This window comes from Leptopilina boulardi, unplaced genomic scaffold, assembly GCF_019393585.1.
Source record: "Leptopilina boulardi isolate dan_hultmark-lab unplaced genomic scaffold, ZJU_Lbou_2.1 LbouV2_31, whole genome shotgun sequence".
NCBI lineage: Eukaryota > Metazoa > Arthropoda > Insecta > Hymenoptera > Figitidae > Leptopilina > Leptopilina boulardi.
The window spans coordinates 2,665,226-2,690,560 of record NW_026137874.1 but is presented as its reverse complement, the minus strand read 5'-3'; the positions used below and the strand labels follow the sequence as shown (position 1 = coordinate 2,690,560).

The 25,335-nt window shown below is 26.5% G+C and overlaps 1 protein-coding gene across 8 annotated transcripts in view; it reads left to right on the top strand.

The window, feature by feature from the left end:
* The window catches only part of LOC127283518 (tyrosine-protein kinase Src64B), a 45,419-nt gene that overhangs the window by 4,009 nt on the left and 16,075 nt on the right, over window positions 1–25,335 (top strand). For 2 of the 8 annotated variants that reach the window (XM_051308466.1, XM_051308465.1), the window contains exons 2-3: window positions 5,503–5,544; window positions 20,067–20,123. The exons of the other annotated variants lie outside the window; for them this stretch is intronic. The gene's annotated coding sequence lies outside the window, so the exon portion shown is untranslated. The remainder of the gene's footprint in view (window positions 1–5,502; window positions 5,545–20,066; window positions 20,124–25,335) is intronic. 8 annotated transcript variants of the gene reach the window in all.

The following is a 25,335-nucleotide window of genomic DNA, read 5'->3' as shown; positions in this document are numbered from 1 at the left end:
AATTTTTTTTTTATAGTGTGCCTAACAATTTCTTTTTCCTTTTTTTTTTTTTAATAAAAGGAAAACCGTTATACCGTGCGCGGAAAAGAACTGGCAAGAGATTTTTTTAATGTAAATTTTTATCTAAAAAATTTAATTTTAAATCTAAATCAAATATTCAGAAAGAGAATTTCATGAATTTTGCGTTAGTGGGTAGAATTTTTTCCTAAGTTATTTATATAATTAAAGAATATTAAAATAAGTATCTCAGAACACGTCCGTATAAATTTTAATAAATGTTAAACATTAAAAAAAAATATCTCAGTTTATAATTACTAAAAAAAATTGATATTTTAAAAATTATTCTTTGTTATTAAAAAATAATTATAACTTATAATAATTATTCTATATATAAATAATTTTGTAATTATTTTGTTGGCTTTAAAAAAATATTTATTTTCTCATTTAACAACTCAACAAAAAATACTTGGCGTAGGCAAAAAAAACCCACTTTTTTTATTTATCGGCAAACATAATGAAAGTTTGAAAAAATTCGCAACTATTGAGAAGAGAGAGAAAGAGAGACTGAAAATGAAATCGTGTAGGTGAAACCCCTTTTGTTGTGAAAATTAAAAATGAAAAATCTATAGATTAGAGTTGAATCCGGTTGCTGTTAACAGGGCGTAACCGATCATGAAATTGCCATTGGCGCATTTGAAATTCGAACATGCGTGGGGCAGGTGCCCATGACAGCTTGTAAACTGGTTAGATTGGTATAGACCACATTTCCACTTTCCGGTATAAGGAATTCCATTTGAGAATTGAGAATATAACATAGATTTTTTTTTTATTCCATAAACACACCTCAAAAATTTGCAAAAATCAAATTATATAAATACAAGGTGATCAAAATCTACCGAATGCAAGAAAAAAGTGCGCCCTGTTTTTTTAATTTAAACCACAGAAAAAATATAAAAAATTTTTTTTTTACCGATTCTCCGGGACAATTTAAACTTTTCTTTATTCTAGTGAAATATTTCACTGTTCCAAATAAATTTTTTTTTGAAACGAATTTTATATTTTATTTAAATATATTTATAATTTCTATTGTCTATATTTTTAGTATGGAATTTTTTCGAATAATGTACATTAATTATAATTTTATAATTAATATTGAATATAAATAATATAATTATAAAAAAAATTCCAATATAAAAATAATACATATTTCCCTTAGTTACATGAATTAATCAACTTTTGAGCCAATTTAATTGAGAAAAAAATACTGTTTTATAGAAGAAATTCCTCTGTTCAGCAAAAAAAAAAAAAAAAAAAAAAGAAAATATTAAAGTCAATACAAAATGAACGTTCCTGATTAATTATTGATGAAGCTCGCAATATTTTTCTTATACCATTGCAATTTTCGCATTACTTGTGTAAACAGACCGCACACATTATTTAATATTATGCTCTTTTTGTCATATATACATTTATATATACTTATTAAAGGATCATTAACTATAAAGACAATAGGTCAAAAATTATTTTTAAATTTCTATATCAGACTTCACTTATTTATAGTAGACGGTTCAATATCTTTAAATGTCATCGTATCGTGCACCGGATATCGAAGATTTCTCTTTTATTTTTTGCCATATCGTTCTATAAGAGGAGAGTGACGTTTCAAATATTGGAAATTTTTTTCAAATTTTTTCATACTTAAAAAATATAAATTGATTACCTAAAAAATAATTTTTTTTTGTTTAGTATATAAATTATGATTATTAATTTTTAAAGCAGTTAATTAATTTAACAAATAACAAAATTTTCCAATTAGAATTTTTAATTTATAATTATATTATGAGAATTGGGAAAATTATTTGCTAATTGGTTTCAGTAAATTATCAATAACAGTATCACTTTTATTATTATAAATAATAATTATTACAAAATATTTTGAAAGCCAGATTAAATATAATTTAATAATAATGCATCTCAATGAGTTTACAAAATGTTAATTTTAATTTTCAAGTTTGAGTGTATGTGAAATTTTTTTTTAACAAACAAAAATTAATTGTATCATTTATATGGAATAAGCGAGTATTATCATTAAATCAGAATTGCATATATAAAGCAAGTTAACTTCTCATATATACAACTTTTGTGCATATACTCTAATTTTATTTCTATGAGTCATAAACCGTAATTTCTCGTCAGAGTTGATAAAAATAGTTTTGTCACTATATTTTACACTTTCATAAAGAGTACTTAAAAGTCGGGAATAATTTACAACAATCATTATATTAGCAAAATTCGTTAATTTTATTTTCAAAGTATAAGAATATTTTATGATATAAAAACGACAGTTTCGATAAATCATTTTATTCGTGAAAGTAACAAGGTATTTTATTTTATGTTAACAAAAGGGAATTATATTTTTTTAATGTTAATAATTATTATTTTATATTAATATTAATGTAATAATTATAACATTAATTAATAATAATAAATAATTAATGCTTATAATAATTAATAATTAAATAAATAGGTATTTCCATTATTTACAATATAAATAATTATTACCATTAAACTTTTTATATTTTTCTTCTTCTTCTTGAAATTATTATTTATATTATTTATTTAGTTCATAACTTTTGGCTTTGAATGGAAAATTATTTGTATTTTTTTGTGTCTTTTTTTTTAAATTATAAAAAATTCCCACTCTCTGTATAATTGAAAATAAGACAAACTAAAGGGTAGACAAATAAACCGTTTGAAATACATCATTATGTGAGATCGATTTTGACAGTGAGTAGGCGCGATAGATTATATAAATGAGGGAACAATATAGCTAATAATATATTCTTTAAAAAAAAAAAAATATTACACGCAGATAGAAAAAGACACATACATAACTGTCACTTATTTAGTATGGTATAATATACCGTTAAAAAGCGGCTCTCTTTCAAACGAGAGATGCCTTGTCGAGAAATTCTCTTGAGTAAATAGCCCAGGTAATTGTTTGCTTAGATTCTCTGTGTGACGTCACTTTTAAACTATACTACAATTTGTATATGAGTCGACGTTTAAGGTTTAAATTTCAACTTGATCGTGTGCCAATGTATATATATATATATATATATATATTGTATTATATGAAATCGAAACTTTCTTTCTTTGCAAATTTGTCATTGGTCACTACCTATATATTATATTATTTATATGTATATGTGTTTTATATCTTTTGCCATATCAAACACACGCAACAAACATTATTATATGCCCTGTCCACAGTGGAAGCTTTCACCTCATATATATATACACTAAACAAACGTGTATGTGATTTCGAAAAACATCTATTTTATTGACTCACACTGATAGTTGTTAAAAAAAAAACAGCGTCATAGTTTTTAATAATTTTTTAATGATGATTAATTACTTGATTTATTAATAATTATACACTTTTCTCTAATGTAAATGTATATTTATTTATACGTGTATGTTTTTTTTTTTATTTATTTCCGGAGTTATTTTTTTATAATTATTATTTTACATATATATAATTAAAGTTATTTTCCTTTTTTTTTTGAAAGTGAAATCGCGGGGAAATTTAATCTCTTCTTTATAAATAATGAAAAGAAATCTTTTCAAACAAATGAAAAATTGCTTTTGCATTTCAAAAAAACCTTTTCATATTTTTATTGGTTGGAACGTTTGTAAAAAAAATTTTACAAATTTCAACGAAATTTTTCCCGTGACAAGAAGCTAATTAATTGGAATATAAATTATATTCCATATTCATAAAGTCAATCAAAATGTAAAAAGAAATATTATTTATTAATTTTCATCTCGATTTTCATTGAGTTTGTAATTTATCATGAAAATTATAATTATATTGAAAAAATCGAGAGAAATATCACTTCTTTGTATAATTAACAATTATTATAAATATAATTTCAAATCTAATAATTTATCTACCTGTAATTATTTAGAAATATATTGACCATAAATTAAACAGTTTTTTATGTGCCTAAAATTCTGAATTAAACTAAATTTTTTTTTTAAATTACTACATAAATTAATACAATTTTTTTAATACAGAAATCAATATTTTCAGGAAATTTTTTACTTTTTGAATATTCTTGAAAAATATTGTTTATGTTCAGTTTCAAATTTTTTAACTATTAATAGCGTGAACGGAAATTCGTGTTTTTAATTTACATTTTTTTAAAAAAGAAAAGTCGATTTTTTATAATAATTATTTTTTAAATATTTATTTTATATTTTCATTTATATGAATGTTTGTTTTACAAGGGTTTTTAAAATCCAATGAAACAATTAATTTGTAATTATTGCACACGTTTCAGTCACAATGTGGACATTTATTTCAATATCAACAGTGTAATACAAATATAAATTTTACTAAATTTTAAAATAATGTAAATTGTATTTTAAAAAATTGTAAATATAGAAAATAATTATTTATTACAATAACGAATATTAATTGAAAAACAAAAAAATAATTAAATTTTGAAAATTTCAAAAAAAGGGAAAAATTGTGAACTATATTTGATCCGAAAAGGACCAACATATATTAAGGAAGTTATTGAACGGAGCAACTGTGATTGAGAGGAGGAAGGTTTCAAAGGGGGGTTGTTTAACTGTATATATAGTATCATGCAATCTTTGTGGAATGAGTTTCACCCCATTTCTAAATTTTCGGAAATGGTTAATATTACTACACGAGACTTCCTTTTGGATCGAGGGGTTGTTGGATATGCAGTATAGTAGTTCGAGAGGAAAATATATATACGATATAGAGAGAACATATCCTCCGCATGCGATATCTGGTCAAGCAATATATATGAATAAAATATATATATATATATAGTTGGCCGATCAATCGATTTTATTCGTACACGAATTCGTCTGGCGTTGTCTCTTGTTCCTTTATCAAAATATTTGTTTAGGGTCTGCGCGTGCAAATATCTCGTGTATCATTTAATGGCGTATTGTTAAATAAGAAGGGAATTTTTTTTCTGATTTAGAAATTGATGATAGAGAAAGGATTATTTGTGAAACAAAAAAAAAAGTTAAGAAATGGATTTTTTTGCTGAATAAGGCTGAATTCAATTCAAAAAGATAAAAGGGAACTATCAGCTGTTGGTGATGTCACACTTCCTAGTGAGATTTATGATGTTTAGCCTCTTTTTCATCTCCAAGTGACACATCCAGGGATTGAAATAGAGGGTTCAGAAATGATAAAAAGAAATCGGACCAAATTTTAGGAAAAAATGTATTTGGAAATTTTTTTGTTTTTCAAATTAAATTTTATGTACACTAGAATGAATGACATATTATGGATTTGTTATTTCACTTTTTTACTGTTATATTTTTATTTTGTCGGAAATTTTCGACAATTTATCAGTATATTTTATTAATTTTTTTTTGTTCGTAATTTTATTATTTTTCTATACTATTATTTATAATCTGCAAGATAAATAATGAGACTTTTTTTTCCAGGTGAGTCCAAAATTCCATCCAGTAAACACGCACGATTAATTTGTGAGTACATAATTAAATTAATTATCATTATAAATTTAAAATTCCTGTACCGTATTAGATACAGTATTCTGAGTATTAACCGGAATACAGAAAATTCGTTAATATTTACAAACCGAGCTAATAATTTTCTTGATATTGGTAAACGAAAACTTTTTCATTCGTACAATATCGAAAGGAAATTTTTGAATAGTTAAATTATCATTATAAATTTAAAATTCGTACCATGGTTCTAACTAAAAGTACAGAAAATAAGATTAATATTTACAAACCGAATAATTTTCTTGATAATGGTAAAAGAAAAATTGTTCAAAACAAAATTTTTTGAGCAGTTCAAACAATCTCTGATCAAAATATGTAAACCAATTGTTTCGATACATTTCCGTTAAAAATAAAGTATTAAATGAAAAAAAAATTTCCCTTTTTTGACATTAATCTTGAACTATATCAATCAAGTATTCCCCCATGTTTTCTCGTCATTATTCGAACGGTGCGTATAGTGTTGGTGTCACAATATCACGCATACATACTTTCATCGATTATCTGTTCTCCAGCCTTCCTTGAAATCACACATTAGTCTCGCATTGCAGAGTTTAATTCATTCAACCTGCTTTCTGATTTCTCAGAAAATGCAATATCGTTCCATATATATATATATATTTTTGATATCAAGAGGTCACACATGGATCATATCTTGAAAACTGTGTCAGAGATTATTTCCTTATCAGCATTTATGGGTTCAGTTTTAATCTTTTGTAAAAATAAAACGATAAATTATAATAGGCGAGTTAGTTAAATATTACAATTATAAATCGTCTGCATATACAAATCTTATATGAAACGCATAGAGAATTGAAGATTGCATCTTAGGATCTATTTTCCACGTCGACTTTTAGTGCGAGGATTTTAATTTATATTTCTATATTATAGCCATTTCCTTCAACTTTCTAATGTTATCAATTTTCCCATATAATGTGAATTTTATGTCATAATTAGTTTTGCCAAACAATATAAGAATTATTTTCCTTTTAGTGGTTATTAATTTTCTATTATTATCGGGTTAAAATCGAAACATTAAATTCTTGTTTTTGAAAATGTTACTTTTAATTAAAGGAGCTTTCACGCTATTATAAATATATAATTACAGAACATTAAATAATATTAATTATTATATGATAATTATATTATTATTACTGTTGTTATTAGTATTATTATTATTATTTATTTATTTCAAACTCATACGAGTTTATTAAGGAATAATAATTATTTTTTACTGTTAGTATTAAAAATAAAAATATCGATTTTTGTAATAGTTAATTATTGTTTATTATCATCTTCAGATAGGTAATTGTTAGGTCTTTGTGTTTTATTCTTCTTTTTGAATGCGGACACAAAGGGTTTTTTTTCTCTCTCTCTGGAAGAATACTTAACAATATAATAATTCATTATTGGAATAATCATTTTCGCAATAATATATGTATATATAGGCAAACTTAACAGTGCATTTTAGGTGCGTGCGCACATGTAATCAATAATATACGTCTTGCTCACATTTACATGTATTCTCCATCTCAATTTGAGAGAGAACAGAATTCAAATTAAATTGCACTATTAAACCTTCTCTTCATAATATTTACATTGTTTACATATATGAAAATTTCTTGTTTTTTTTTATTCTCGCCACAAGAAAATAAATTGAAAATTTAAATTGAAAGTTTAGTTTAGAAAAATTTACTGTTATAGTATATTATAATACTTTCTCTACTTACAATTCATTTATTACGTAATTTTATAATATAAACAAGCAATTCACACGCATTGTTTAAAACTCAAACATCAGTATATATATAATTATAATAAAATAAAAGTTTGTTGCATTGGGCAAAAGTATAAAACAAATTATGGTAATTGCGTGTCAAATAATTGTTATTAATTAATTATAATTTTAGCTTTGATTTAGGAAGGTAGATTAGAAGGATATATTTGTTCTTATATTTAATTAATGTACATACTAGGAAATGCGTTGGATTTTGCAATTTGAAATATAGAAGCTTTTGAATTGGGTCACAATGAACATATTTAGAATGCCACAAAGTACAATAAAATTGATTAATTATATAAAATGTTCTTGACTTACTTAATCAAAAATATGCTTAAATTTCATAAAGGAAGGAGAGGAATTTTGTATAAAATTCGTCTTTTTATGATTATTTTTTTTAAGTTGTTTTAACTTGAGAAAAAATTACATTTTAATGACTTTATTTCTCAAGTGTGGTTATATATTATAGACACATTTTTATGAGTATGTCATTAAGCAAAGAAAATGCTCAAAGGACGAGGAAAAATTCTCTCTTCTAAATCCCATTACTTGGGTTAATATTCCATACATGTTTTCTTTTAATGTCGCGTTTTAGGAAACGAAAAAAAAAGTACAGATATTCCTGAGCCCACTTTATAAGACAATAACGTTTCCTATTAACGATCTTTGCTGGAATTCTTCCAATCCTACAGGAAAGTTACGATTCAGGTCGTTTATTTAGACCAATTTTTTCTCCTTTTTTATAACCTTTTTTTTCCTTTTTTTTTTTTAACCGCACAATATTTTTTCTCTCTCTACAATCCAAGTGAACGCCAAAGCATAAAATAAGTCATAAATTTTTATTAAAAAAAAAAAAAGATTCATTTATATAAAAAAATATATTTGGGAAAAAATTACTTTTTGGAAAAGATGTACAATTTTTTGTAAATATTTTACTGAAATAGAAAGTGTGAATAAAAAGGATATATTGTTCGTTTTGGGAAAACTGCGTGAAATATATACTCAAAGTGTATAATTTTTAAAGGAGGAAAAAATATTTCTAGTTGGAAAAATTTGTCCTTTTTCGAAACGCAGCTGGTGTCATTTATTTCTGGTCTTGAAATTTTATGAGGGATCTGTAACTTGTCTTTTCTCTCTGAAGAATTTCTTCTTTGACAATAATTCGCGGTCCCTTGAGACTATGATGGTGCTGGAGAGGTTTCTCTCTCCGTCCTCAAAGTCGACTTATGTAGTAATAGACTTTGCTCTCTTATCGACTCTCTTTACCCCTGCTCTAAAAAAAAAAAAAAATTATCATTTTTACTCCATAAAAAAAGTATAAAATTCAATTTTGTTTTAATGATAAAAAAAAATTATTCCAATAATGAATTATTATATAAAAATTTTTAATTTACTCTTAAATTTTCAATATACGATATTTTGTGATAAAATATTTTATTAAAAGAAGTTAGTTAAGATTCGAAGAATTTAGACAATGTTTAAAAAATTCATGACACAAAATTCTTTCTCTCCCTTAACGCGAATGAATTTATGTATTTAAAGAAGTGTCGCTGCTAAATATGTTGGTAAATTGTCTATATAAAAGCTGCGTGTGATAGTTAATCTCATTCCATATAAGTAAATTGTGAGTGAGGTTAAAACGAACCGAGTAAATGATTTTCTTGGAGTGCATTAAGCATTCATTCGCCCCACTTGAGAGTTCTTTGTGTACCCTTTACTTATACAAAACGAACGATACGGTAAAGGCTGAGGTTGTCGTGTTCATTAAGTATGCGGCGAACAGGCTTCATGGCGAATATATATATATATATATATATATATATATATATATTCGAGTTAGGGGACCCATGCTCTGGGGTGGTTATACTATTGATTTTTTTCACCCTGTTCCGTTGAATTATCGAGAGTCCATATCTTATGGCCAGTTCCTGGCATTGTGCCCTCACTATATACGCATGTATATATATATTCCTTTAAATACCCTGCCAGGCCTTATGGGAAAACTTATTCGACTTTTTAAACAACTCGAAGAAAATAATATTAAAAGTTACGTCCGCAATAGTTTTTTGTTTTATTTGGAAAGACAAATAAAATTCTTGCTTATAATTTAAAAGTGGAAAAATTAGAGTAAAAATGAATACAATATTGAAGAATTGAATTAAAATACATTTTTCCACTAATTACAATATATTGTCATTTTATGATCTGTCAAATATAATAATTTCCATAACATCTAGATATTTACCATAAGTCTATATATGAATATACTCTATGTGCATATATATATAAAGAAAGCCTTTTTCACTTCGATTTCTCTATTCAAATAAAATTTCACGTGATCAAAAGTATTTAAATGTGTTAGTAACCGTTGAAATTGGAAACGATATTCCATTATATGCAAAATGAATTTTTCCTTTTTTTTCTCTCACCCAAAACAAAATAACGACCCCTATATAAGTTTTATAGAATATTTATATGTGAAAAACTTTTTTAATTACAAAAAAAGACAAAAAAATATTAATAGAGAATTTATATCAACATATATGCAAATAAAAAAGGGAATTTTTTTTTATCGCGTCACTTTCTGTGCAATAAATTTATAACCTCCTCTATCTCTAAATTAAGTACATTATAAATGACGTGTGAAAAAAAAGATGATTTTCTTCAAGACACAAAATTTATTATTATTTTGTTATGGAAGGAAACATTTTATATAAAGAAAATCGTGTAACAAATGCAAATCTTTTAAAATGCGAACATTTTATCGTCATTCTTTTTTCTCTCTCTCTCTTTTTCTCTTGGTTTGAGGTATAGAGACGACAGCTACCGTCTTTCGAAAGTTAAGCGGATCTTTCGCATGTGCAAGGAAAACCCTCTTTGAATTTGCATAAGTGGCTTACGCTTATACTCCAAGCCAAAATCGTGTTTTGAATTGGGTATACTCATCTAAAAAGTCTAAATTCTTTGACTAATATATAAATTTTTTTGAATTTTGCAATTACTTTTTTTTAAATCTAAATGAATTATAAAATAATTGGTAATAGAAAAATATTTTTATTTCCATAAAAAAAATGTCTGCGCGTATTTTTTAATTTTTACTCATATGGTTTAGCAAACACATGTTACGTAGACAATATTTCGCGCAGTCTCTATATATGCGTTTCGTCCAGATGGCCGCAAAACTCGCGGACTGTTTGAAATACGCTTGTTTGATTTACCTATGCAATTTACATTTCATGATTAATCAGATTGCACCGAGGCATTTGACTTGTATTTTCATTCTTAAACCAGACTGGGAGCGCCCCCCTGCTGCGTGAGAAACCCTTTGGCATGATTCACAAATCACATCCCTATATATGTACCTCATATCCATGATATTCATCTTATAGGTGCACGCATCGTTTAGTAGCATCTCTCTCATTCTTGACTGATTTATTCTGTTTTTCAGTTAGCACTTTTTTCCCCCTCCGCAAATCTATAATATTGACTTTCACATCAATTCATTCATCTTCTTAGTAATCTTCATTTATATCTCATGAATACAAATTTTTTAACAAAATTTTTTTTCAAATTAATTTGGAGCTGATTTTTCCCAAAAAATCTTTAATTAGAATTTTCATTTAGAATTTACAATTAATAATTTTTATGGAAAATTCATGCCCCCCCCCCAATTTGTTAGCTTTATAAAAAGAAATGTCGGAATCTTTGTTCACTCGCAAGATAAATTTCTAAATTTCATGTAACGCTAATAGACAATAAGTAATTCAGAAATAGTTTCAATTTCGAAACTCATAATTAGAGAAAATTAAAATTGTTAAAAGCAATGATTAAGTTAAAATTGTAAATTGATTCTGTGTAATTAAATTTTATGGAATATTAAATTAATAAGAAAATAAGCCTTTGATTTCAAAAGAAAAAAGAATATGTATAAGTGATACCAGATGCCCGAAAAAAAGGGAGATGTTATCTTGCTTGAGAACAAGAGAAGACTTGTTAGTTGATGATTCACGATATTATGTCGTCAGAAAATTGATAAATTAATTATGGATTTTTTTTTGTGTAAATACATTAAAGGAATATGGGGAAATGTCTAAATCTCTATTATATTAGAAATGTAATTGTTTTTGATAGACAGAGAATAGAATTTTATTAAAAGCTCTTTGAAAAAAATGTAATTAAATAAATTTAATTAACGATTTTATTATATAATATAATTAACCTTATATTGTGAGTAGATACGCATCTGCATAATAATACATGAAATAAAATGTAGACACTTATACTTTCAAGGATACCAACAATTCACTGTCATTGGCATTTTTTATAAAATAATTGCAAGTTTCTTGAGGATGCACCAAACATGTAAAGTATAGGTTTGCGGTTCAGAGAGACGAGAACTTGAACCACAAATGACTGTATTTAAGACGACATTAGTTTATACTTTTATATATATGAGAATCCTCTCAGAATTAAAATTTTTATTATTATATTTCCTCAAGATGTTATAAAACGTTTAGTCATTTTTACTTTTAAGACAAATTTCTTTTTTCCATAATTCCTAAAATTTATTTCTCTAATAGAAATAGCTAAACATTTTTAGACTTTTTTTTTGCAAAAATATGAAATATTTTTCTAGTTCACGTTAATCTAAAAAACATTACTATAAAGATAACCGTAGTGAATGTATACAAAAAAACATAATCATTAAACTCATATACATAAAGATAACCATAATCTATAGAAGTTCCAAAGGATAGAAAAAGATAATAATTACCCTCTTGTGGTATAAATCTTTTCTTATAACATCTTTATCAGTAGGTGAAACAGTAAAAATAGTGATTGAATATTGGTAATATTTTTAAAAAAATACCACAGATAACAGTTTCAGAAGTATATTTAAATAATGTGAGTAAATATTTAAAAGATATGAGATAAATTCAGTAAGCTCCTTCATTTACGCTGCAAACCACGCGAAAGTAAACAGGTATAAAAAAATAATAAAGAGAGGTCGAAGACACATGTTGCACAAACCATTCCATTGTTAAAAATGAATACTATATACTGGGTGACCTGTTGTGGAATTTTTGATGGAAAAAAAAGAAGGACACTTGGGCAATACATTTGGTACTTCCAGCTAATAATATGTATATAACTTGAGACGTGTTCGTTCATGCTTGAAGAACGCTAAGTTTTCCATTGTCAAAGAAAGGCCACGAGAGAGGAGGTCTCCATATAAACATGTAACGGTAGGCACAAATCCAATGAGTTATTCATACTCAGGCGCAGTATTTGGCGTTTATTATATATATATGGTCGGGGGGCACATAATTTCAACGCATCTGGTACGCAGCAGACCCAAAAAAATTTATACACGTGCGAGGCAGATTTAAAAAGAAGAGGGCCCTTCAAAATACACCTGGAAGCAATGCAATTAAGGTTTCTTAGCTTCAGCTTTCGTAATTGAGTTTAGTCGTTCTTTTTATTTATGCTCTCATTTCGTTTTGAAAAAAATAAATAAAAGACTTTGAGTCTAATAGGATTAGTTTTTATTAGTTACTTCCTTCTGTGTATTTTTTTATTAGGATTCATTATTTATTGATTCCTGCGCTTCATTGGAATTCAGAAACATAACAATTTTACAGAATATGTTCTGTAAAAAAAATTAGAATTTTTTACTCAATCAGGGAAAACCAAAAACAAATTTTTGTGGCAACCCTTCATTAAAAATTCTGCAGAATTTTTAATTTAGCAGAGAAATATAAACAGCTGTTAAATGTTTTTTGGTTTCTAAAGTCTTTATTTTAAATAAAGAAAATGTTGGTTTATGTATTTCTTTTTAGGGATTCTTTATTATCTCTATTATATGTGATAATATCAGAATTTATTTCTATTTTCCTTGAATTTCTTTTTATATACAATATATAGTAGCTTATAAGAGAACGTTGAACTACTTTTTCCATTGTTATTCATAAAGCAAACGTGTTATTTAGAATTATTTAGAGGAATATATATTTTTATATCCCGCGATAAATGTTGAGAAAGATCCTATTTACTTTTATTTGTCTAAGGTGGGAAACTGTGTTGCACTCCTATGTCACGTTTATTTTAAATATCAAAAGATGCACTCATTGTTTTCACATTCATTGTGACCTTAAGTCCTTAAAGGACAAGAGTGAATATATTATTCCTACCCACAGGTTTGTTAACTTAAAAAAAAATATCGATTTTTATGGATGATATTATAGAGAATATAAATAGGAATACCCTTTTTCTTATCTATGGCAAAAACTTTTAATTAGATTGCCATTTAGTAAAATAGTTAAAAAAAAAAAAATTTTAACAAAATTCTATTTTAGAGAAAAAAAATGAATGAAATGGTCCAAATTGAATCAGAGACATCTAAATTGATCTTTAGACGTTTCAATCTCTGAAAATTGAAGTTCAGAATGACATTTGAAAATGGAATGTCCTCTTCAAATAAAAAAAACAAGAATTTTTCAATAACTGTTACAAAATAGGCTTTTAAAATAAGATGTAGAGGTTCAAAAGATTGATTGTTATGGAATAGATATATTTTTAAAAAATTTCGAGTCATTGACCCCATATGGACCTGCGGATGAGTCTGTTGTTGTTCTCTCTCTTATCGGTGGCACAGCATTCGACGTGTTTCGTATTCGAGATGCGCGTCTGCATTCATGAGGATTGACTTAAGATTCTCACGCGACATACTGAGGTCGTTTGGAAAAGTTTCAGAAGGTTGTATGTTCTCTTCATTTGGAAACCAATTGTCACTGCCAAACAAACACAAAGGTTTTTTTGAATTGAGAGGAAAAATTTCAAAACTTTTTCAATATATTCAGATCTTTATCTTGTCATATAGATTGACAGCATATCTAAATTTTTTATATATATGACATTTTGCATATTCAACTTTCTTGTTATAATCAATTGGAAAGTTGAATTCAAGGTGAAATTATATTAGAAATCAATAATTTTTTTTTTTTTTTGTTTTCTTGTGTATAATTTCTTCTTCGCATGAAATATGTTTAATGAAAAAGTATTAAATTTGCTGACAGAAAATAAAGTGCGATATTATTCTGGTTTTTGAGTGTTAATGGATGTTTAAGATAAGAATTTTCACGCTCTTGGCACATTTTGAAGAATAGGCCTTTCTCTGTTTAGTTAGGAAAATGGTCTTAAAAACCCTAAACAGAACTCGAGAATGAGTTATCTAATCTTGGAACGAACCCCAGCTGCGTGTGAGTATTTAAAAATATACTGCTCTGCACGCAACACGAACTTATATACTTCTAGACAACTCCTAACGACCACCTAATTTTGACATTTCAAATATATAAAAAAAAACTCTACCATACTTTGGGTATAATAAAAACTGTATTTTACTACGTTATAAAATCATAACTACATTATACATGTGCCACTTATTAGAAATTTTACACCACAATTTACATTTATTAAGACAAAGTAATGAACATTTCAATTGAAAATTCTGAGCTATTTAAAAAAGAAGTCATACAAAATAGCGGATATTAATTTATTATTTTCTAAAAAAACACGGTGGAAAAAAATATCATTCAAAAAAAGTATTTTAAATATATTCTAGTTTAAAATTTTTAAACTGGATGCCGTAACTCATTTTGAAGAAAGCATAAAATTGTTGACATTACAGTATAATGATTGAAATTTCCCGACAATTTCCAGTTTTATGTACATGCGCTAAAGACATAACTTAATACAAGTAAAGAAGAAATGAAAAATTTGATAATTTAACAAAAATCGTGAGGGGATTCACCTTTATGGCCTAAACGCGGATCTTCTTTTCTTTTATGTGAACCTCGTAAAAATGCTTCGCGATGTTTTTAGCAATAAAATCCGCAGTGAAACGACAAACCCCCGCCCCTCCCCCCTCTCCACCGACCTCTTGTGGTTTATGAGAAGCTCCGGTTTCTTATTCACAACAAAGTTTCTTGGTGCTTTTACATACATCTTCCTAGTCAGTGTCATCCCTAAACACAAGAGACACAGTTTTCAAACAAGTATGAAATGTCCTCATTTTTTTTTTCTTTTTTACATTTTCATCCAAAGTTTCAACATGAAACACGCCTTTAGGGAAGTACAAGATACAAGTTTGAAAAAAAAAACTAATATTTTACAATGTGCTACAAAAAAAAAATAGAAAGTTTATCGTTTGTATCAAACTTTTAAGCTCTTTTATGTTTTTATAGGACAAATGTTTACTTAGTATATAATTATATAATGTAATCTCTTTATGTTGGAGATGCCGCTGCATTGAAATACAAAGTAGAATTAAAGAATTTTTAGTTCAAAAATTAATATTACTTAAAAATGTAAAAAACTGTTTAGTCGAATATTAAACTTACTACAGTTTCTGACCCATTTTGAAATGTAAAATTTTTCAGTGTAATTTAGAACCGAATTTTGTACAACAAAATCTGTACTTGTATTTTTTTATTTAACAGAATATTTAAAAAAAAGTAAATCTTCAATTTTTTGAAATATTGCCAAGGTGACTCGATAAAGTTTTAATGCAGAAAGTATTTTTTTTTTTTTTTTACCAAATCCGGTTTTACTCGCGACTCTCTATTTCGATCGATCGGAACTGGTTCCGCGTGAATTCTGGCTCGGCAACAAGGTGTCCGGAAATAAACTCGCTTTATAATTGTTGGCGCCATTATAACACCTTTCCATATTTTCGCTGAAAATTTGCACAATTAAAAAACACAAAAAAAAAGTGATTTAAATAACAACTCTCTGGATGGTAATAATTACACTCTTTTTGTATATTTAATACTTTCAGAATTGTAAAAAATCTTTCGCAATTCACATATTGAATTTTTCCTTAATTAATGATTTGGGTCAAGCAATTTTTTTTTTGCTTTCATTAATTCCGTCAATTTTTAGATTCACAATGCACATATTGTGCTCTTTGAAGATTAAAAAATTTTTCATTTCACTTTTAAACTAGAGGTGCAAAAAGCGAAAAAATTGACCTACTTTAAGATGAAACTTTTCTTTTTTATTATTATTTTGTCACTTCAGTTCATTTCTTATTCTTTAAGGGGAAAAAAATCCATTGAAGGAATAGTGAAATTCTTTTTTCCTTGCATTTCCTTTTATTATACTATCTTTCTTTATATTTGTGTTCGACAAAGGGTTTTTATAATTCTGTGACCCTTTTTGAATTTGCCCTCTTCTTTTATGTTTTTTTTTTCTGAACGTCGATAAGCAAGTGCGTGAAAAGAGAGGCTGCTATATGTAGATACTAAAGCTACTTCACTTTCTACTAAACCTATTGATAGCAGCACCAACGCGGTCTTTGAAAGATATTTGTTTCACGGTCGGAACAATATACTCATGCATGTGTCTATTCGTAAATTCTAAGTAGAGGCGCTTACATTCAAATACAGTTTTTCCAAAGACTGCTTCTTTTCTTCATGCGGAAAGAAATTAGCAAAAAAAAAAAAAAGATTTAAAAAGAGAAAAATAGGGGGAAAAAAATAAGTGTGCGCCAGATGGTCGCACAAACAAAAGTTTATAATTGAGAAAATTGGTTCATTTATCTTAATCTTCATTTTGAAAAATTGAAAGAAAAGAGAAGTGTGTTCTGCCTAATAATATTATATTGGAAAATGTCAAAAAAAATTTGTTTCTGAATTAATGATGATAAAGTCTCTTTTTTTCGGGCATTTTCTAAATTTTTTTTTTGGAGACTAAACCAAATTGTTGAGGAAAGTGATGAGTGTCAGTTTGAATTTAAAAATGTTCCCTCGCTTCGGCTCTATCAAGATTCGAGAGAAAGAGTAAAATGGGATTAGAAAAATCTAGTTTATGAAACTGTGTTGATGCTTTGGGGTTTCTGGAGCACTCGGACATATTTTAAGGGCAGTAACCTTTTCACCCAAGCATCACTCTTACGTGTGTTCGCTCGATATCTTTAAAAAAAAATGCTATTAGTTGCGCTCAAGACCACTTAGCTATCCTCCGTGAAGCACGTTTTTTTTCATTAATATTTTCACGTAAATTTTGTTTCAAATCTTAATACGAAATTAAAAGAAAGAAATAGTATTTTTCCTCTGATATTCGGACGAAAATCCAAACCTGTTTTTCCTATTGATTGAAAAATAATTTTAAAAAAGAGTAGGAATAAATTGCTTTTTCATTCATCTTTTTTATCCCCTTTTTTTACGTATTCTTCAGTTTTGAATACAGTAGTAGGCAACTCGCCCTTGAACGAAAAACCCGTAGACACGAAATACGAGTGTTTATCGTCACGTTCGCGGTGAAAAAAAAAGAGAGCGATCTTTCACGAATTTCTAACATTTATCTCATTTTATTAATCTTGTGAAAATAAATTATGCAAAGAATTCATTTTATAAAAATTTAAGAAAGTCTAATTATCTAGAAACTTAATAATCAGACTTTCTGAAAATCGAAAAGAAATCATGTTATTAAAATTTTGTTGTAATTTTTAGCATAATGAAAAAAAAAAAATTGGACTATATATCGAGGAATACAAAGAGAGAAGCGGAAAAAAAGAAAAAAATAAAATACTGGTATTTGTGTCAAACCGTGCGAATGAAAATCAAAGCACGCAGAGTATTAACCGATAAATTTTATTAAACTTGTGTGAAAAGAGATGGGTTGGGTTACGATTCCGGGCTTTTTTTCTCCTTCCCTTTTCGTTTCCTTGTTTTGCTCATTTTTTCCCATTTTTCTGAAACCACCCCCTCTAGTACAATATATATATATGTATATCAAAGCTTTGTCAGCGCGCGGTTCGGAACAACGAGCAATGCCGGAATTAGCACAAAAGAGCAGAAAGGACATCGACCAGAACATGTCGAGACGTTTTTTTTTTTTCTCTTCATATATATTCTCTATAGGACGCCATATATTTATTGGAGGTGGGCCCTTTTTCCAACCAACTAATCGTCTTCTTTATCGAATTATATACTGTTATATGAATTTCATCGATTTAACTATCTTGGCAACGTTGTTGATGCCTATATAACTCGTAAACATATATATATAGGAAATAATTACCCGTCGATCTGATATCGCTGATTGCAGTGCAATTCATCCGGAAGATGCGATTAACGTTGTTTCAAGACAACAGCATCGTAATATGTTACCGAGACCGAGGCAAGGTCGATTAGAAACCCTGTCTTGATTGCCACATTACTCCTTCTTGTTCTTCTTCTTCGATGCCATCAAATTACAACTCCCGTGTCTTCGCTACCAACAAGTTAAGGGCTAATTGAAATTTCAAAAAAAAAAAACTAATTTTAACTCGTAAAACTGATTGAAACTTATATAAACACCTGTTAGGAAAATTTTGTTTTGTATTCAATTTGAAAAAAATTTGTTTCAAACCAAATTTTGATTGAATCCACTAAATAAATTTATTGCCTCAAAGAAATTATTGGCATTTATTTTAATAAATTAAATTTTTAAATTGTGTTGGATTAGATATCTTGATATTTGTGTTTATAGAAATGAAGTCGAGAGGATGAAGTGACCATCTTTGTATACACACGGGACTTGAATATCGATAGTCACGTATAGTATATAAGACACCTCATCTATACTTTATATATAAACCTGAGGGTTATATACACATACAAACACAAAGATTGTCATTGCTCGAAGGAAGTGCTCAACTATACAGACGTACGTTACATACGATATGAATTGACTCAAAGTAAGAATAGGGGACTATATACTACGCTTGGCTCGGTTCTCCTCAGAAAACTCTTATCAGGCAAAAACCGCATAACTTGTTGCGAATACTGATTCACTTTCACGATTAGACACAGTCTATTTTTATCAGTTGTATTAAATTACTTTTTTTTTTTAAATTTCACGCATGTTAATTTGATTTAAAAAAAAAAATTAATAATTCTCCATTGTGAAACAATCTTTTTTTCCTTTTATTATTAAATATTTTTGATAATTGTTTGGCAATAATTTAACTTTTTCTTTTATATATAGGAAATAAATTTTCTTTGATCTCGCCGGTGTAATCTTTATATTAAATAAAATATTTAGATTTTTTTTTAGATGAGAAAAATTCTCAACAAAGAGAACTACTTTACACGCGAAAAAAAAAAGAATTTTGTGAATATTTTATATATCAGAGAAAAAGCACGATTTCAGCAAGGGTGACGGATCCATAGGGATTATCTTTCCTTTTCCGCGCGTTGATCAAACGAAAACGTATATACAGAGAACTTTTTTTAATAGGGTCGTGTCAATGAGAAATTAATCCAGGGATTATAATGGATATTAAAAATTTTGAGAGTCGATATTTATTTTATCACATGATGGCAATCAATCATTGAATAATTTCAATAGTTTAATAACATTACAATAAATAATTTTTGATTTATAAATATTTTAAAAAATAGTAATTTAAAAAATTTTTTTAAATTGGTTTTTAAAATTAGTTATTATTATTGTAAAATAATAATAAAATAGTAATTTAATGTTTAATTAAAATCTTTCGCTATTTAGTATACAATAAAAACGCATGAATGAAAGTTTCTTTAGATTTCACTGCGCGATTTATTGTAATTTTCTGTATTACGTTATGTTTACACATATATATTATTGAATAATGAAAAATTATATATAATAATGAATATTGTGTCATTTTATGTTACAGGTAAGAAGAAAATTTAAATTCGCAATATATTGATATTTCGTCAGTTTTCCGAGAGTTGTAAGTAAAAAAAAAAAATTGAATCTTAAAGTCTATTAAATTTTCGTTATGTTCATGACGCATTGCATGTATGAGAAGAAGCGTGTAACCCTGTAACACGGATGCGCAGATAGCGTATCGCTATTACTAAACGCGGCAAATTCCTCTTATTAGCCGAGAAAATACTAACTCACTATTATAATGATAATTTCTTATGCTTTTCTATTATACACTCACACACGATTGATCAATGTTCGTTATTTTCTAATTTCTTTTCTTTTGATATAAAAAAAATTATATTTCCAACGCAGCGATCCTTGAAAGAGAATTTCATTTTGTTTTATCAAACTATTACATCAGTCATATATAGATTATTGTTTTTGCAATCTATAAAATATTTTCCTAACATCGTCACTTTTCTTCCCTTTTGATTTAAATTTTCTTTCTGAAATTGAAATTTTATCGGAATTTACAATTTTTGAGTTCAAATTTTTTTCCTTAATTTGGAATAATTTAGAATCAGAAAATTGTTAACCAATACATAAATATTTTCTAAAAAATTTCATAAGATTTAAAAAAAATCGACTAACTTGAAGAATATGTAAATATTCTTAAAGATCATATATATGTGATCTGTGTTATAAAATTTTGTTTTCCTGAAATTTTGTTTGAATTAGTTTATTGGGCTTTGCAGCCCGGGGTTATTTTAGGAACTATAATTCACAGTTCCTAAAATTTTTAAACATTTCGCGAAATTTTTCACGACTTTTTATTCTTTCCTGCATTTCCAATTCTTTAAGTTGCTTTTTTCTAAGCAAGTATTCTTCATATTGTTCTCGCCAATATTTCTCATCCATCTTTCTACAGAATTCTCTTTCTATCTCGTCAGAATTCATCTCGTTATTTCTCTCCATTTTCTTTAAGTACAAAGAATATTTATGAAAGAATAAGATTGAATTCTTTAAAAATTGAATAGTTTCCTTCATTTGCATATCCTGCTTTTATATCCTGAAATTCGAAGCTCGTTTACGAGAGAGGTTGACCGCAGGACATCTGGTGGCAGAACTTGCAATTAATTTTTTCCCATTAGCCCTTTTTTTCCTGTCATTTAGAAATTATTGATGGTAATTTTGTGTCTTTAATTTAAGAAATTATTGGGATTTTGTTGTTAAATATTTTATATTGAAAATTAATTTGTTATTCGTAGTTCGTAATCCAGTAAAAAAATTCCGTAAACAGCTAACATTAATATAACGAATATTAATTTAAGATTATGTAACACTTAATCATTATTTTGAATATTTAAAAAATGAATATTAGACACAAGGGGAAATTATACACAAATTTAGACTTGAATTAAAAATTATTTATACTTTTCTCATTTATAAAATGATGACCTAAAAATATTAAAGGATACAATATGATTTTATGAAGCTGGTAGTAATTTTTCTAAATTGGTTTTCAAAACAGTTATAAGCTCTTTTTTCCTGTCATTTAGAAATTATTGATGGTAATTTTGTGTCTTTAATTCAAATAATAATTATAAATATTTATTTGATAATAGTTAAGTTACAAATTATTTGGATGAAATAAATTTTTTTTCAGTGTGGTAATTTTGTAATTTTCCATTTCAAACAATAATTTAATTATTAATTATACAGCAATGAAAATAATTTTTTAAAAATGTCTTAGTGATTAAAATTTGAAAATTAATATTTGATAATGACACTTGAGTGTGAAGTCTCGTGTTTTTTAAAACTAAGCTTATATATCACACACGAGGCACTGAACTAAAAAAAATATGAGAAGTTTGTGCTCATTAGAAAATCCTCGATCTTTATACGATTATTTATGCTCTAAAAAATGATTGAAAGAAACAGCTGACGTGTAAATATAGAGAATTTTTTTTTTCGGAAAATCGCGGAAGTATTTTGATGTGGAAATAATACTTATAGAAAAGTAGAGACTCTCGAGCTTAAAGTGAATTAAGGTCAATGCGCCTGAAAAGCAGATGTGAAGAATTCGACGAGTGGTTGGCGAAAATCAGTCTTCAGTTTTCCGGGTTTCGAAGCTTTTTTTTATATATATGTATAGATATAAATGTCGATAGATCAGTGAATTCTTGAGGTTGAAAGTCTCGACCCCGTATCTGTCTTTTTAATGATGTCTATTCTTCGCCTTGAGAAGTTCAAATCCAAAAGGGAAGAGCATATAACTCACTATGGACCATGTGACTCACGTGGATGTTCCTTGGCTTAGTCATATGTGCCTTCGTTATGTCGAGCCGTGGCAAGCCACAGGTATATTTACTGTTATTCCTAAATTACTTTTTATAAAATATTGAAAAAGCCACTTTGATTCTTTTTCAAAAAAATTTTCTCCATTTACATTTTTGATATAATTCCGACTTTTACTCAAAAAAAGAAATGTATCATAAAATTGCGATTTTCCTTTTTCTGTATACTATTTTTACCTAAAATATTTGATATTTAACCCGCACTTCACTTCGTATTCCGCGTCAAGAACCAAATATTGTAGGAAGTTGCATAATTTCCGGTTGTTTAAATTCTATTCTTATTTGGGGGAAGTGTGCTGGAATTTTATTTTTCGAATATAAATTTTTCATCCGAATTGAAGTGACAAGTTTTTTTAAAAATATTCGAAATTTTAGAGATGAATTTTGACAAATTTTTTACTTTTTTTTAATTTTGTAGTTTCTATATTTCTTTCTAATATTTTTACTGAATTTTTGAATCTACATGATTTTTTTATACAGAAAAAAACTTGCAAGGTTGCCAGAAAAATAAATTTAATTTCAAATCAAATTAAAAAAAGAATTATAAAAAAAATTTGTAAATTTGAGAATTTTGAAAAAAAAAATCTTGTTAAAAATATAAGAAAATTTTGCTATTAATTTTAACACTTATTTTTATATAGAAAAACATAATTTATAATTAAATTAATGAAATTAAATTATCAAGGGGTTTTCGCATAATTTTCAGGGATTTCTAAAAATAATGGTTATTGATTTTATATAGTTATAAAGTGTTAATTAAAGTTTAAATTATTCATGAATACTTGTGATAAACGCTAATATATAGACGTGTATTGGTAATATAGGTCACGATTAGAATTTTATTTTAAATCATCAATATAACACTGAACCAATTTTAATGTTTATTAAATAATTAAAGGGCATATTATAAAAATTTTACATCCAGAGAAATGTTATATTTGTTTCAAAGAGAAATAAATATTTTTTTTTCAAATTAATTTTTATTTGAGATAAATAAAAATTTTATTTGTACTAAATATAATTTATTTGTGCTAAATAAATTTTTTTTATTTAAAACCAAATTATTCTGTTCTGAGACAAATATATTTTTATTTGTCTTAAAAAAAACACCATTAAAAATACCCAAAACTAAATATAATATATTTGAGTTAAATAAAAACGTATATTTGTCTCAGAGCCAACTATCCCATTTATTTGGCGTAAATAAAAATTTTTTTTTTGTCATAAATAAAATTTTTATTTAAATCAAATAAAAATTTATTTGCAACAAATTATTATTTATTTGCCTCTGAGACAAATATATCATTTCTCTCTGGGTGTAAATACTTTATTTACAATTTTAATTTGCTTGTATAAAAGTTTCATTTCAAATGTATAAAGACTTTTTGACTTGTTTTTTTTCAATTTTTTTTCAGACAGTTTTTTAGTTCACACACCATTACCTTGAATGTGAACATAATTAGATACTCCGTCTTCCCTGGGGCATCATAATTAAATTTATTCAAGTAATTTGCATTACGTCCTCGTTCATAGACTGATTCACAGCGCGAATTCTCCTGTGAGAATCATCCCCTATATACGACCTCGCAATCGATGAAGGCTCTTTGCTTTTCAACCCTATTTATAGTCCCTTTCTCGATATTATGGTATTAAATTCACCTATAGCTTAATCACTAAACTTTCTATATGCCATTCACTGCACCAAACAAAAATTTTTCAAAAAAAAAAAAAAAATACACGAAAGAAACAAAAAATTACTTAATTTTTTGTGTAATTCAATTCATAAATTTAAATAAAAAAAAATTAAGAATTTATACATTTTGCTCTAAGTTATAATTTGAAAAAATTATTATGTTTTTAAAAAATAAAAGGAGTATAATAAAAAGCGGTTTTACCGACGACCTTTCAAATTTATTATTTCATAAAATATAATTTTCTCCCAAATTGTAATTCAAACGAAGCGTAGATCCTTAATTTTTGTCTAATTTAATGTTTCCTTGAGTTTCACAGTTTCTTTTGTATTTAAATTATATAAAGTTATATTCAGTTTGATAATTATTTAAAATTTTGAAAGAAAACAATTCAAAAAATTACAAATTAAATACACTGAAAAAAAATTTATTTGATTCAAATTAATCGGTTAACTATTATTTACTTGAGCCAAATAATTTTTATTTAAATTAAATAAATTGTATTCGAATTTTTGGTATTTGAAACAAATATATTCAATAATTATTTGATACAAATAAATATTTATTTGATAATAGTAAAGTATCCGATTATTTGAATTAAAATTTTTAATTATCAACATTCGGCATTTAAAAGAATATTTTAAATAGAAATGTTTTTATTCCATATGAAAAATTGTGTAAAAAGTGATAATATCGGAGATTTAGTGTATTATATTGATTATAGATTTTATTTGAAGAAAGTTGAAATTATAACTATATATTGAAAACGAATCCATTCACTGCAATTAGGTTTGACAGTTTCGACAAGACAGGAAAAAAAATTTAATTATCCAGCTTTTGATTGTTCTTTAATTACACCCTTGTGTTATGATATATACACACATGTCGCAAACAACTGACTCACATCTCAAATTATATTTTTTATTATTCTTTTTCTACTTTTCAATTTCATTTATATGGATTTTTCTATAGCTCTCTTCTTGTATGTACATATAATATTTCCGCTTTGAAAGTATACTTCTTGTCGATTTTCATATTAATTGCGCGAAAAAGAATCACTATATAGAAAATAAATGCTGCTTGTAAAAAGAGTTCATAATTACAGTGTCTCGACGTAATTGAAAATTTACTTTCTGTACATTTCTTTTCTCGCAAAAAAAAAAAAAAATTGTCGCACTTGACTTTCTGGAAAGTGTGTGAATAACGTGACAAAAACAAAAAAAAAACGTGAATAACAAAACATATT